The following is a 13,989-nucleotide window of genomic DNA, read 5'->3' on the forward strand; positions in this document are numbered from 1 at the left end:
AATGTGAGCTGTTTCTTTCTATTCTATGTGCTTAGGCGCATTTTACATTAAAAGTAAGCATACACATACTACCCCCAAGCATATTTTACAAAATCGAATACCTAAACCTATCTATTCAACCTTAAAACTGCGGCTAGTACGTTACGTCTTACGCTAACCTCAACTTTCACAAGCACTTCATTGAACTTGACTGTTTAAAAAACACTGCAATTGTTGTAAATTTGTCCACACAAACGTTATTTATAGACAAAGGAAATATTTTTTAACCCAATGCTAAACCCTTTAACAGCGGACTTTTGAGAAGTTTTAAACGAGTTTATTAAAGAAAACATTCTCTAACACAACAAGCCCTTGTCAAAAAGTTTTTAATATTGCATGAAGTAATAAGTCATTGACAATGAAAAAGTTGCTTTCTCGCTTAAGTATTTACAGGAATGCCAAAAATAAATGTGCAACTGACAGGTAAAATTAAAAAAAAAAAATGTGTTTAGCTATTTTTCATGCCAATGCGCTACATGATAATGCGCCCAAACACTAAAAAAACGGAGTGTGTCAGCTTAAAGTGACAACAAAGGCTGATAACAGAAAAAAACAAGTAAGGAAGGGCTAAGTTCGGGTGTCACCGAACATTTTATACTCTCGCATGGTAAAGTGATAATCGAGATTTCATTATTCGTCATTTAAATATTTTTCAAATACCGTATTTTTGTAAAGTTTTATTCCGCTATCATCATTGGTTCCTAATGTTTATACTCGTATTATACAGAGAAGGCATCAGATGGAATTCAAAATAGCTTTATATTAGAAGGAGGCGTGGTTGTGAACCGATTTCACCCATATTTCGTACATGTCATCAGGGTGTTAAGAAAACATTATATACCGAATTTCATTCAAATCGGTCTAGTAGTTCCTGAGATATGGTTCTTGGTCCATAAGTGGGCGGCGCCACGCCCATTTTCAATTTTTAAAAAAAGCCTGGATGCAGCTTCCTTATGAGTCGGTTAACGCACTTTTAGTGATTTTCAACATAACCTTTGTATGGGAGGTGGGCGTGGTTATTATCCGATTTCTTCCATTTTTGAACTGTATATGGAAATGCCTTAAAAAAACGGCTCTGTAGAGTTTGGTTGACATAGCTATAGTAGTTTCCGAGATATGTACAAAAAACTTAGTAGGGGGCGGGGCCACGCCAACTTTTCCAAAACAATTGGGTCCAAATATGCCCCTCCCTAATGCGATCCTTTGTGCCAAATTTCACTTTAATATCTTTATTTATGACTTAGTAATGACACTTTATAGGTTTTCGGTTTTCGCCATTTTGTGGGCGTGGCAGTGGGTCGATTTGGCCCATCTTCGAACTTAACCTTCTTATGGAGCCAAGGAATACGTGTACCAAGTTTCATCATGATATCTCAATTTTTACTCAAGTTACAGCTTGCACGGACGGACGACAGACAGACGGACGGACAGACGGACGGACGGACAGACAGACATCCGGATTTCGACTCTACTCGTCGCCCTGATCACTTTGGTATATATAACCCTATATCTGACTCTTTTAGTTTTAGGACTTACAAACAACCGTTATGTGAACAAAACTATAATACTCCCGTTAGCAACATTGTTGCGAGAGTATAAAAAGAAACGAAAGTGACAAGAGGAAAGTACGAAATATGCATGTATGAGAGATTATCGCCGTAATGGAAACTGCGCAAACGAAGAAAGGCCCAATATCTCTTGTCATCAAACAAACGGTCACCACAATCTCGACTTGGCTCGCAAGCTACTGTTGACAGTCATTACTTGAAGTCGTAAATAATTTCATCTAACTTGGAACCAGCATTAATATCAGCCTTGAAATCCAACGCAGAATCACTTTTGCCAACAGGTGCTACTTTGGACTGATTAGGCAATTGAAAAATAAAGTCCTCTCTCGACGAACAAATACCAAACTTTACAAGTCCATCATCACTCTCGTTCTGCTATGTGGTGAGGAAGCATGGACCATTACATGATGTGATGTGTCGGCCTAAGGAGTGTTCGAGAGAAAGGTTTTGCGAAAGATTTATGGTCCTTTACGCATTGGCAATGGCGAGAACTGCAGTCGATGGATGATGAGCTGTACGAGATATACGGCGACATTGATATAGTTGAGCGAATCAAGAGACAACGGCTGCGCTGGCTAGATCATGTTGTCCGAATGGAAGAGAACACTCCCGTTTTCAAGATTTTCGATTCAGTACCTATCGGTGAAAGCAGAGAAAGAGGAAGATTTCCAATCCGTTGGAGAGATCAGGTGGAGAAGGACCTTGCTGCACCAGGTATCTCGAAATGGCGCCAAATAGCGAAAAGAAAAAACTACTGGCGGGCTTTTCTTAACTCAGCTATAATCGCGCAGGCGGTGTCTACGTCAGTAAAGACGAAGAAGCAAAAGAGATAACATTTACATTAAGGAATCGTGTGACCCTCCGAAAATCACTGATCAGATCAAGTTTTTTGTAAATAAATACATTCCTGAAGAATACAAAATGATTTTTTATGTTTATTTATTGGGTGTACATACATATATACGTATTTAGTAGTTAAATAAGTTGTTGAAATGACAAGTAAAAAAGGTCCTGCATGATGTCCACGATTGCGGCCGTAATTTTGGTTTAAAACAAAAATATCAAGAAGATTATTAATCTGTAGGAAAGTCCCTATCGCGCTAAGAATGCTTTGTTTTTCTTTTGAAATATGACAAAATGGCGGCGGTTTGAACAAAAAGGTATCCAATTTTCCCCTTTTTTCGACAGTTTTACTTAAAAAAATAGGAAGATTTCAAAGAATAATAATTCCATTGCGCGATAGTGAATTACGTTAAAAATATTCTCTCCAAATTGGAACTAGATATCTTCAAAACTTTTCCTTTGAGAGTGGAAACCGTTTTGAAAACGAGAGAAAAAACGTGTTTAAAGATTGGAGTCGCTATGTTTCCCACTCTATTTCTTTTCTACAAGAAACGCTGTAGCGACCGGAATAATTTGAATTAATATTTTCACAAATATTAAAAATATCTATGTCATATACCATAGAAGATTTACTAGCTACAAAAATATAACAGACACACCCGATCACTTTTTCATTCAAGTGCTTTCGTTAATAAACTCGACTAAGGAGGTTGACTAAGTCGCTTTAACTGACGTGAAATTTCCCATCATGGACGCTATCAACGAAGATTTTGAGAAATATTCTCTATATTCTATTCATTCCATATTGAATGCGGTTTATTCTGCCATACACCTTTGTACACTACACTAATGCCATACAAAAACTTGATACTGATTGGTCAGTTCGTATGTCTGCTTTATGTTATAGTTGTAGTGGTCACATGTCGGTGTTCTGACAAATGAGTAGCTTCTTGGATAGATAGAACGCGCACAACTGAGGACTAGTTCTTGTATATACATACGATACGCTGATCGTTTATGTGTATACGGATGGGTCTCCGATGTTTTCTTCTAGATGGTTCAAACTTCTTGGCAAACTTAATATGTCTAGAAGGAAACCTCGGAAACTAGTCGGATTATAAAGGTAAAATACTTTAAAAAGTTATACGTAGTTAAAATTGTATGTGAAATGACCGGAGCATTCATGTGAGTGACTTATTCATTGTGTTACTCATACGACATGGTGTACTATGTACATGTAACTTCCAAAACAATGTTTTTTTAAGAAAAAACCTCTCCGATCTTTTTGTTGAACGGAAAATTTGGTATTAGAGTCTCACTTTTTCATATATTATTTTTTTGCAACTGCAATACGCAGAGTTTTATAATAAATATTACAACTATAACCACATGCCATAAACGGAAATATTTCATTCGAACATTAATTCTTGTTCGAAACCCTCTCATGCTCGCTCTCTCCACTCAAAGCCACATATTGGTAGCGCCGCGCTCTAATTATAGAAGAGAATGCATAAACGTTTGTAGCTAAATGCCGGCTGTTGAGGAAGTCAGAATTTATATTTCTCATCAGTTGTTTTCCGCACTTCGGCAGCCACGGTTCGTTTGTGAAGTGTGTGTAAAGCGAATAACATCGGAAAGCTTTATACGAAAATCTAAAAAAAGCGCAAAAAATAAAAAACGAAATGGCAAAGCGCCAACGAACAAATGTGCGAGTGTTAGGAAGGAAACAATTTTATTTTTGTCAGTCATGGTTTTACATCACTGTGACCCCTCTAAGTTGAGAAGAAAATTGTACGGTGAAGGAAAAGTCGGAGACTTCATAGTATAAAATATATACGAAAACGGTAATGGCATGCTGAGCTAATTCGATTTAGTCATGTCCGTCTGTTCGTCTGTCTGTATATACGCAAATCCAACAAATTGTTTTTGTTTATCTTCCAATTTTTTTGGATTAATCAGTCAGATGATCAGTCGAAATACTAAATGAGTTTTCAGTTTTGTCAGAAATATCTGAAGAGTCCACGACCTCCCTCGGTTTCTGCAAAGCATTAACCCTCATAATTTCTGTGGTTTTTCTAATAGCTATTGCTAACCAACTATCAAATCTATTGTTATTGAGGTTAGCAAAATAATCATTTGCAAAATGGCGCCGACTAGGCAGGTTCGAACTACTACTAAGAGCAAAAAATAGTAAGACTCTGTCAAAATCCTTGTCGTCCCCTTCAAAGTAATTTCCCTTGGCCCCAACACACTTGTGCCAACGGTTTTTCCAATACTCGAAACAGTTGTTAAAATTAATTTCCGGTATAGTCTTCAATGCGCTTAGCGTTCATGTTTAATGTCTTCAATTGACGCAATGTGGTTTCTTCAGAGCGGTCGTTTGAGTTCACTGATTAGCCAGAAGCAGCACGGAGCTAAATCAGGCGAATACGGTAGTTGCGGCAAATGTATTAGTTGAAAATTCCCGAAAAACTCACAAAGAAACAGTGCAGTGAGCGACGGAGCATTATCATGGCGCAAAAACCAAGAGTTGTCGGCCCATAATTCCGGCCTCGTTTTACGAATAGCTTTACGCAAACGACGCATAGCACTCAAATATAATTCCTTGTTGACAATTTGATCGGTCGGAAGGAACTCGGAGAGCAGTACAACTCGATAATAGAAAAAACTGTCAACTTAAACTTGATTATTGACGTGATTTTTTCAGCTTTGGCTCACCTTTGTCACGATATTCGGCCAATTCATCGCAAGCATAGATGTAAAATTTATCGCCAGTAATAATATATTTTATGACATCCTGGTAATCGCATTTCATTGTTTCACAGACGTTATTGCGACGCTGTTTTTCGAAAAAATTGAGTGATTTCGGAACCAATCATGATTTCACTTTTCTTTGGCCTAAATAATATTTCAAAGAAGCCAGTAAGATCTCTGTCTGTTAATCATCGATTCTCAGCATCCAATTCCCTTATTTTATTGACGTGTTGATCATCAGTTATTGTTGATGGGCGTCCTGAACGTGGTTCGTCGTCAACGTGTTTCGACCCTCTTTGAATAATTTGTACCAACCAAAAACATTTATTTGCAAAAAACAATTATCACCGAAGGCCTTTTCAATACTCTGAACGTTTAGGAACCAGAAATTTGATTCCGCCCACAAAATTTAATGGAAATTCTTTGTTGAATAATTCTACTTATCGCAAAATTCGACGAATGCACTTTATGTATTTCAGAAAAATAAGCATATACTAAACACTAATGATTATTTTTATGTGACATTTGGCATAGATGTCACGGACAGTCATACAAACTTAGAAAAAAAAATTTCGAAGAATGGGTTTTCGCATTAATTTTAAATAATTATAAACTATTTTTTGCCCACAGTATAGAAGTTTCGTACATCGCTGTATATTGGCCATCACTATTGTCGAGCCTCTTCATTATGAAGTGGCGAGCCAAACTGAATACAATTCAGGTAGCAGCTGCCTAAAAAATCTACTCCGAAGATAGTATGGCCTCATTGCAAAACATACCACTGTAGAAGAAATAACTACTGCCTACTGCTTGTTAACAGCTATCACGTATCTTTAGAAATTGGCAATGAAGCTATAAATCTGTAAGGAACATTTGTAATAAAATACAACAATTCAAGGTTCATAACAGTTAAAAAACAAAAAGTTTATAAATAAAAATCAACTGTTAGCAAAGCCACTATCAGCAATAATTAGATCAAGTGATGCCTCAAGAATTCTCGAACTAATTCTAGAAGCATATTTTAGCGCCAAACAATAATTCTAGAAAATATAAGAAATACGTCGTTTATTTTTAAGCAATATTAAAATAGTTTCTGACAATTAAATTTTTTATACCGTAAAAGGTTAAGAATATTTACTTGAGGGGAGTGAATCAGAAAGTAAAGGCAGAGTGAAATTTATGCGGCAATGATTCAACAAATGTAGTCTTAAGCGCTTCTTAGATGTACATAAGTTAAAAAAGAGCGTTCGCTAAAAGGAAAAACGGAAGTCTATGTATGTCGTATATGGGGTCTAAAAGGAAGTAAGAATCACTTGCGCTCAGTTTTAGAAGAAAGCGAGAAAAAACGTTAAATTCGGCTGCACCGAAGCTAATATACCCTTCACAGGTGTATTTCTTTTAGTAACTACATACATATGTGTTCAGTTTATATGGAAGCTATAAGCTATAGTAAGGCGATCTGAACAATTTCTTCGGAGATTGCATTGTTGCCCTAAAAAAGAAACTGTGCTAACTTTTGTGAATATACTTACATACATTGTCAAATGTGAAAGCTTTCCATACAAGAACTTGATTCCGATCGTTCAGTTTGTATAACAGCTATATGGTATAGTGATCCGATATCGGCAGTTCCGACAAATGAGCAGCTTCTTGAAGAGAAAATGACGTTGCAAAATTTCAAAACGATATCTTAAAAACTGAGGGACTAGCTCGTATATATCCAGACAGACAGACAGACGGACAGACAGATAGACAGACGTACATGGCTAAATCGACTCAGCTTAACATACCGATCATTTATATATATACTTTATAGGGTCTCCGACGCTTCCTTCTGGATGTTACAAACTTCGTGGCAAACTTAATATACCCTGTTCAGGGTATAATTATTCCATATTGGGCGTATTATAATTATGTATAGATGAGAAGAATGAACCGCTGGCTTGTGATAAACAGTTTCAACAATGAAATCTATATACATATTCATCGACTATATTCAGTAAATATCACCTGTACATCCGGTCATATTGAAATAGAGAGAAACGAAAGACGGTTGAGTTAGCCTCGTCGGGGGCAGCTGGAAACAGAACTCACCTAAGCTGCTCTAGACCATTAAGCTCCTTTAAAGGTTGTTTGAAGTAATGAACCCTAGATGAACCCCCATGTCCTGGAAATTTACCAACACCGGGCATACCACAAAGTTACTTTGGGGCAGTGTTGACGGTGGACAGACCACAAAGCTGCTACTTCTAGGCATAGTGGGACTTAGTACCATTGCAGGAGTCATCTCAAAGCACCTACTCTTAAGGTCCCAGCTTCGGAAAATTGGTAACGTGGAATCGGCGCCATGCAAATCATGCTCGGAGAATCATGTGCGCTGAAATACTATCTTTTCGAATGCATAGATTTTAGTTATCATGCTCTAATCAAAAAAATTACAGAATCTTTTTGACATAAACGTAAGTTTCGCTTAAACTTATTTATATTGAGTGAGGGTACCGAAAATCGGCTCGATGTTTGGATGAATCCGTAGTCAATATTCTACAAACTATAAAATAGTTTAAGCTCGCTTTTGATTAAGTAGTTGATAGAGTTGATAAAAAGTTCCATTCTTCTCAATAAATTCATCAGATATTACCTCTAGAACTAGGTTAAATGCGATGGACAATATGTCGAGCATGAGATGAGGATGATATTTAGTAATCCTCGCGACTGCTCAGCTTTGGGTGCAATTAGCGCTTGGCAGATCCGGTAATTCCAATTAACATCATGTTTACTCTAGTGAATAATGGGTATCCTTAGAGACAAATGCTGCTGTGGAGCAGAGCATAAAAGAATATCAGAATAAGTCCATTCGCCATCGCACGAGTTATTATCAGTATCAAACAGTTCCATATCTATGCACACGACCTCCATATGTTGCACATATGTACATATGCCACACATGCTAAACCAATTTCAACCAGCATATTGAAAACCACAAGGCAAACATTCGATAACGGTGCCTTTGCACACGATACTACATCCTGCAGCCAACCATAAGCTAACGGCAAACAATACTCAATCCTATATAATAGGACAACAATTGCAGCTGTGCCCATACATTTCCTTTGTTAATATAGGGAGAAAGAAATGAGCGGCTACAAGCAGCTTTCGCTAGTCACAATCCAAACACTGCCACACTTTGAAGTAATAAAACTTTATGACGATTAATTAAGCCGACTTATATAACGCTAACTGAGAGGGGTGCAAAGAACAATTCTGAAAGCTTATTTTCATTGTGAAAATGAACGATAAGTGCAGGTGTCACCTACTATGCTCACCTCGAGGTGTGATTATATGCCTCTGGCCTTACTATGGCGTTGAAGTGTCTACTGTCAATGCCAATACTCCTAGTATCACTCCCTCCTCGCTTTGCGGTGTGCGATGGTTGCGACTGAAGGACATTTCATGACCAGTCGGCAGCTTCCTCCAGTCAGGTGTGTTTGTGTGCATTAGTGGAGAGATTTACCGTATATTTATTGAGTTTTTATGTGTGTGCGTGAAGGTTTTTACGAGTGTAATATTGAGCTTGAGCTCACCGATATTTATTTCAACCGCATTCAATTGGAAATTATGCCAACGGCCACTTTGTGGCATAACAATAGGCTCTTGAAGTAAAGTGCCGTGTTTGAAATGTTAGTCAGGGTTGGAGGATTACAATTTATATACTGCTGGTGTTGTGATTTTTTCGAATCAAATGTTCTTTCTATAATTTTCACCTAAAATATAAGTTTCAATATAAAAATGTAAAATAAGAGTATCTAATTTATTATAACGGACAATCCATGCAGAGGTGCCATGCTGTTTCTTAAATTGAAGGCGGCATCACTTCACTCTACGGGCTCTTAAAAAGTTCTAAGAAGATTCGACTTTTTTGGCTCAATGTGTATGTAAAGAAGATAAATTGCCGCATTTGGGACGAAGAGCAATCTGAAGAGATTCAAGAGCTGCCATTTAATCTAGAAAAATCAACGCTTTGGTGTGGTTTGTGGACCGGTGGAATCATCGGTCGAGATTGCTTCAAAAATGATGCCGGTGACCAAAACCACATTTGCGCAAACCTCTGGTTATTGCGATGAGAAAGTTAACCACATGACTTTCAGAAAGGTCAACTAATTCGATTCAACATTTTTTCGAATGTATGTGCAAATGTACACATGTACATATGTATATAGTACATGTATATATTATAGATATTTTAGTGGAGATATAAGTTTCAGTGTCATTGGTTTACATTCATCTCTTACTAATACACATGTGATGTCACCTTATTTTAAGTCTTGTCATTTAAATCAGAAGGATTTTCAGACTACTTCCGGCCGTATACGGTTATAGGTATATACATATGTATGTGAGATCATTTAATACACGACTGTGCTCAAGATCCATTTATTATACTCTCGCAGCTCGTTGCTACAGAGTGTAATAATTTTGTTCACCGAACAGTTGTTTGTAGTCTAGTCAAGATAAATATAAATTTATATATATATAGTTATACGAGGTGTGTTCAAAAAGTATTGCGAATTTTGTGTTTTTTCAAAAATTATTTATATACTCATGAATATCTATTTTGTTCCCTTCAAAGTAATCCCCATGAGGTATTATACACTTGTGCCAACGGTTTTTCCAATCTTCGAAGCACTTCAAAAAATCATTTTTTTTTATCTTCTTCAGCTCCTCCTTCGATGCCGTCTTTATCTCGTCAAGAGAAGCGTAACGTCGTCCTTTCATGGGCCTCTTCAGTTTAGGGAACAAGAAAAAGTCACAGGGAGCCAGATCTGGGGAATACGGTGGCTGCGGCATCATTAGTGTGTTGTTTTTGGCCAAAAAGTCGCGCACAAGCAACGATGTGTGAGCAGGAGCGTTATCGTAAATAAATACCAATTTTTGTTCTTCCACAAATTCTGGCGGATTGCTTCGCACAAATTGTGCATAACTTGCAGGTAATATTCCTTATTGGTCATCCCTGTGGCAAGAACTCATGATGCACCACGCCCCTGCAATCGAAGAAAACTGTCAGCAAACTGTCGCGATACTTTTTGAACACACCTCGTATATAAGCTTTAGTGCCATTTGTTGACATCCACATCAATTGTATTTACTCTAAGGACCTACGAACCTTAAATGTAAGTAATACCTCACCTTAATAAATAAGCGTGGAAAGGAAGTCGGTTTGGCTAGTCCCTTTAGTACATAATTACATCGACTTCAAAGTAAATATCGGAGGCCTAGAGCAGCCGATGCACATGAATAGATCCAAAACAAACTGGAACCAATATGTGACCGAACTGGGTCGCTCTATAAGTACACTCCGAGTATCCGCTCGTTAAATTCCGTATCTTAGTTGTAGGAAATGTCAAACAATGCATCATTGGTGCCTTTTTCTCTCTACGTAGAACCCTCGGTAAACAACTTAGTACATAATGGTCGAAATTTGATCATGACTTATCAAGCTCCAGATACTGGATATCTGGATCTGATTGCTTATGGCTAACCTTTTACCAAAAATAATTTTTAATCTCCATAAAATATCCATGAATCTTAACTGCCCAAAATGCCGCCATTTGGTCTTTGTGACGCCAAACAGGCTCGAAAACTTTCTAATTCTTAGTAATAATGATGACAATTTAAGTAAAAAGCATGCGAGGTTTCTTACGGGACTCTTCTACATGATCTTGGCTATACTGCTATACTGCTCAAGGCATTCTACTTACTATGATCCGAATGTCAACACTTTCGGAAATTCCATTGCATGTACTATATATTGGTTTTATTTCCTGTTGTTGTTGTAACGAGTACCTAATCCCCGTTGGGATGTTAAAGATTAGATAAGTTGTCATCCAGGTCATCCAACGGTAGGGCCAGGAAACGTGCTGTTTCGACGGGGTCGGACCATAAGGAGAGGGGTGTCAGATGTGTGGGATTAGCAGGGCATGGAAGAAGTGGTTAGTGTCATGCGGAGAATCGCTGTGCTATGTTTAATATGTCACATCAGCTGGTTCTACGTTACAGGAACTGACCCGGACTTTATCCGACCAAGGGCTGTATTTTTGGAGATCTCACCTCGTTTGGATCGGCAGGTTCTATGTACTTCCTGTTTTGATTCGGTAGCCAGACGGATGACATGATGATGGAAATCTCATCAGCTATTTGGTTTCTCGGAACTCTTTTGTGCCGTGGAACTCAGAATATATGCAGCCGCTACATTTACTGCCCCCCTGATTCTACGAACATTTTCTGAAGTAATGCGATGTGAGGTTATTGCCTTTATTGTCGTCTGGATATCGACGTATATATTATTGCAGCTGGAAAGGTCGTCGAGGAGTTAGCTCTGCACAATATATATATATATATAGTTAGTACCACTGGCCTTCCTCACCCTCCCTTCCATATTGAGTTTACATGTCACTTTCGTGCCAAAAGGTATTTGGTTCAGGTATCATCCTTAGTAGTTACTTCCCCCGTTGATTTTCGAGTTTTGCTGACGTGGTTTTGTACCTTCTCGCAAAGATCACCATGTCTGTATTACCGGCATTTACCTCATAGTTATCCGATATTGCCCCTTGATGTATGACTTTTAGAGCAATATGTGAAAAGTCTAATCTAAAAATTGGTAATTACTCAACTCCTTTTTATTCCATTAAAACTTTAATTATTACGGGGTGTCCTAAAGTTAACGTGAGATTTAAATTTTCGACCCATTCCGACCAGTTTTTATGGTTTTTGAAATATTGTTTAGTAATGAAGACACTTCACTTCGGACACTTCGCTCCCTACAAGGGTTGTGCGCTGGGTTTGGGACCCGCCACGTAAAAAACACCCCCAGTGAAGAGCTACAACCAGCCTCGGATGAGAGAAACTGACGTTGAGTAACACCAAAAGCTCCGTCAGGATCGGGAAGGACCTCTCCGAGCCGTTCGATACCAAACGAGGTTTCAGACAAGGCGATTCCCTATCGTGCGACTTTTTCAACCTGCTTTTGGAGAAAATAGTTCGAGCCGCAGAACTAAATAGAGAAGGTACCATCTTCTATAAGAGTGTACAGCTGTTGGCGTATGCCGATGATATTGATATCATCGGCCTCAACACCCGCGCCGTTAGTTCTGCTTTCTCCAGGCTGGACAAGGAAGCACAGAAAATGGGTCTGGCAGTGAACGAGGGCAAGACGAAATATCTCCTGTCATCAAACAAACAGTCGTCGCATTCGCGACTTGGCTCTCACGTCACTGTTGACAGTCATAACTTTGAAGTCGTAGATAATTTCGTCTATCTTGGAACCAGCGTAAGCACCACCAACAATGTCAGCCTAGAAATCCAACGCAGGATAACTCTTGCCAACAGGTGCTACTTCGGACTGAGTAGGCAATTGAGAAGCAAAGTCCTCTCTCGACAAACAAAAACCAAACTCTATAAGTCACTCATAATTCCCGTCCTGCTGTATGGTGCAGAGTCTTGGACGATGTCAACAACGGATGAGTCGACGTTGCGAGTTTTCGAGAGAAAAGTTCTGCGAAAGATTTATGGTCCTTTGCGCGTTAGCCACGGCGAATACCGCATTCGATGGAACGATGAGCTGTACGAGATATACGACGACATCGACATAGTTCAGCGAATTAAAAGACAGCGGCTACGCTGGCTAGGTCATGTTGTCCGGATGGACGAAAACACTCCAGCTCTGAAAATATTCGACGCAGTACCCGCCGGGGGAAGCAGAGGAAGAGGAAGACCTCCACTCCGTTGGAAGGACCAAGTGGAGAAGGACCTGGCCTCGCTTGGAATATCCAATTGGCGCCACGTAGCGAAAAGAAGAAACGACTGGCGCGCTGTTGTTAACTCGGCTATAATCGCTTAAGCGGTTTCTACGCCAATTAAGAAGAAGAATGAAGACACTTTGCTATAACGTCTAACACTCCATTTTTATTTGGCACAAATTGTCAGCTGTCGACTTTCCTTTTGATTGTCAACACTTTACTGCATAAATGGCTGCAAATGTAAATATATCGTTAATTTTGGGACACCCTTTAGATGAAAAACTCTCATATACAAATTATTTTGGGAAATTTTTCAGTGGATAAAGTTAGCCTTGCCGTATTACTCTGATCATTTCATTGAGTTCTGTATTAAAATAACAGAAAAATTGAGAAGTTAGTTTCTGTATTAACTTGAGAAAGTGGTAAAAAAATTAATAATATTATTATTTTATATTTATTTATATTTTTATTACAGGTCTTCACTTGTCAATACATTACACAAGTATCCAAGAGCAATGAAACTTGGAGCGTCAAACTTTGCAAAAAGCGGAAAAACTTTTAAGTAACATAAGGAGCCAGTAAGCCAAACTGACGCTGTTGGCAAGCAATTGAAAACTCTACAGACTCCCTCTTAACATAAGCTTAGCAAGCAGTATAACAAAACAAAAGAGAGCAAAACTGAATAGAAACACGTGTATGCAGAGAGGGACAAGATTTCCGCTTGAAGTCCACTTAAAGTACATATTTACTGTTCGGTGACAAGTCGCCAATGGTGAACGATTTGTTTACGGCAAAAGTCCTGTGGCTGAGCGAAGTTTACGATTTTACTGCGGTTTTCCATGAGGAACGCTTACAACTGGAAATTAATAAAATATTGTTCTGCCAGAGTCTGCCCTGAAAAAGCAAAGCTTATGACAACGAAAATGAGCCAATTAAATAATCAGGGAAATTATTCAAAGAATTTTATTGTATTATTAATATTCATTTTGCTG

General features: G+C 38.4%; 1 long non-coding RNA gene across 1 annotated transcript; it reads left to right on the forward strand.

Annotated features, from left to right (window-relative positions):
• The first annotated feature begins 4,038 nt into the window (after window positions 1–4,038).
• Window positions 4,039–13,802, forward strand: LOC126763028 (uncharacterized). Its single transcript, XR_007667548.1, has 2 exons — window positions 4,039–4,294; window positions 13,473–13,802. It is a non-coding gene; the product is annotated as an uncharacterized LOC126763028 (long non-coding RNA).
• Window positions 13,803–13,989: the final 187 nt, after the last annotated feature.

The sequence above is a fragment of the Bactrocera neohumeralis genome, chromosome 6, assembly GCF_024586455.1.
Source record: "Bactrocera neohumeralis isolate Rockhampton chromosome 6, APGP_CSIRO_Bneo_wtdbg2-racon-allhic-juicebox.fasta_v2, whole genome shotgun sequence".
In the NCBI taxonomy this organism is placed as follows: domain Eukaryota; kingdom Metazoa; phylum Arthropoda; class Insecta; order Diptera; family Tephritidae; genus Bactrocera; species Bactrocera neohumeralis.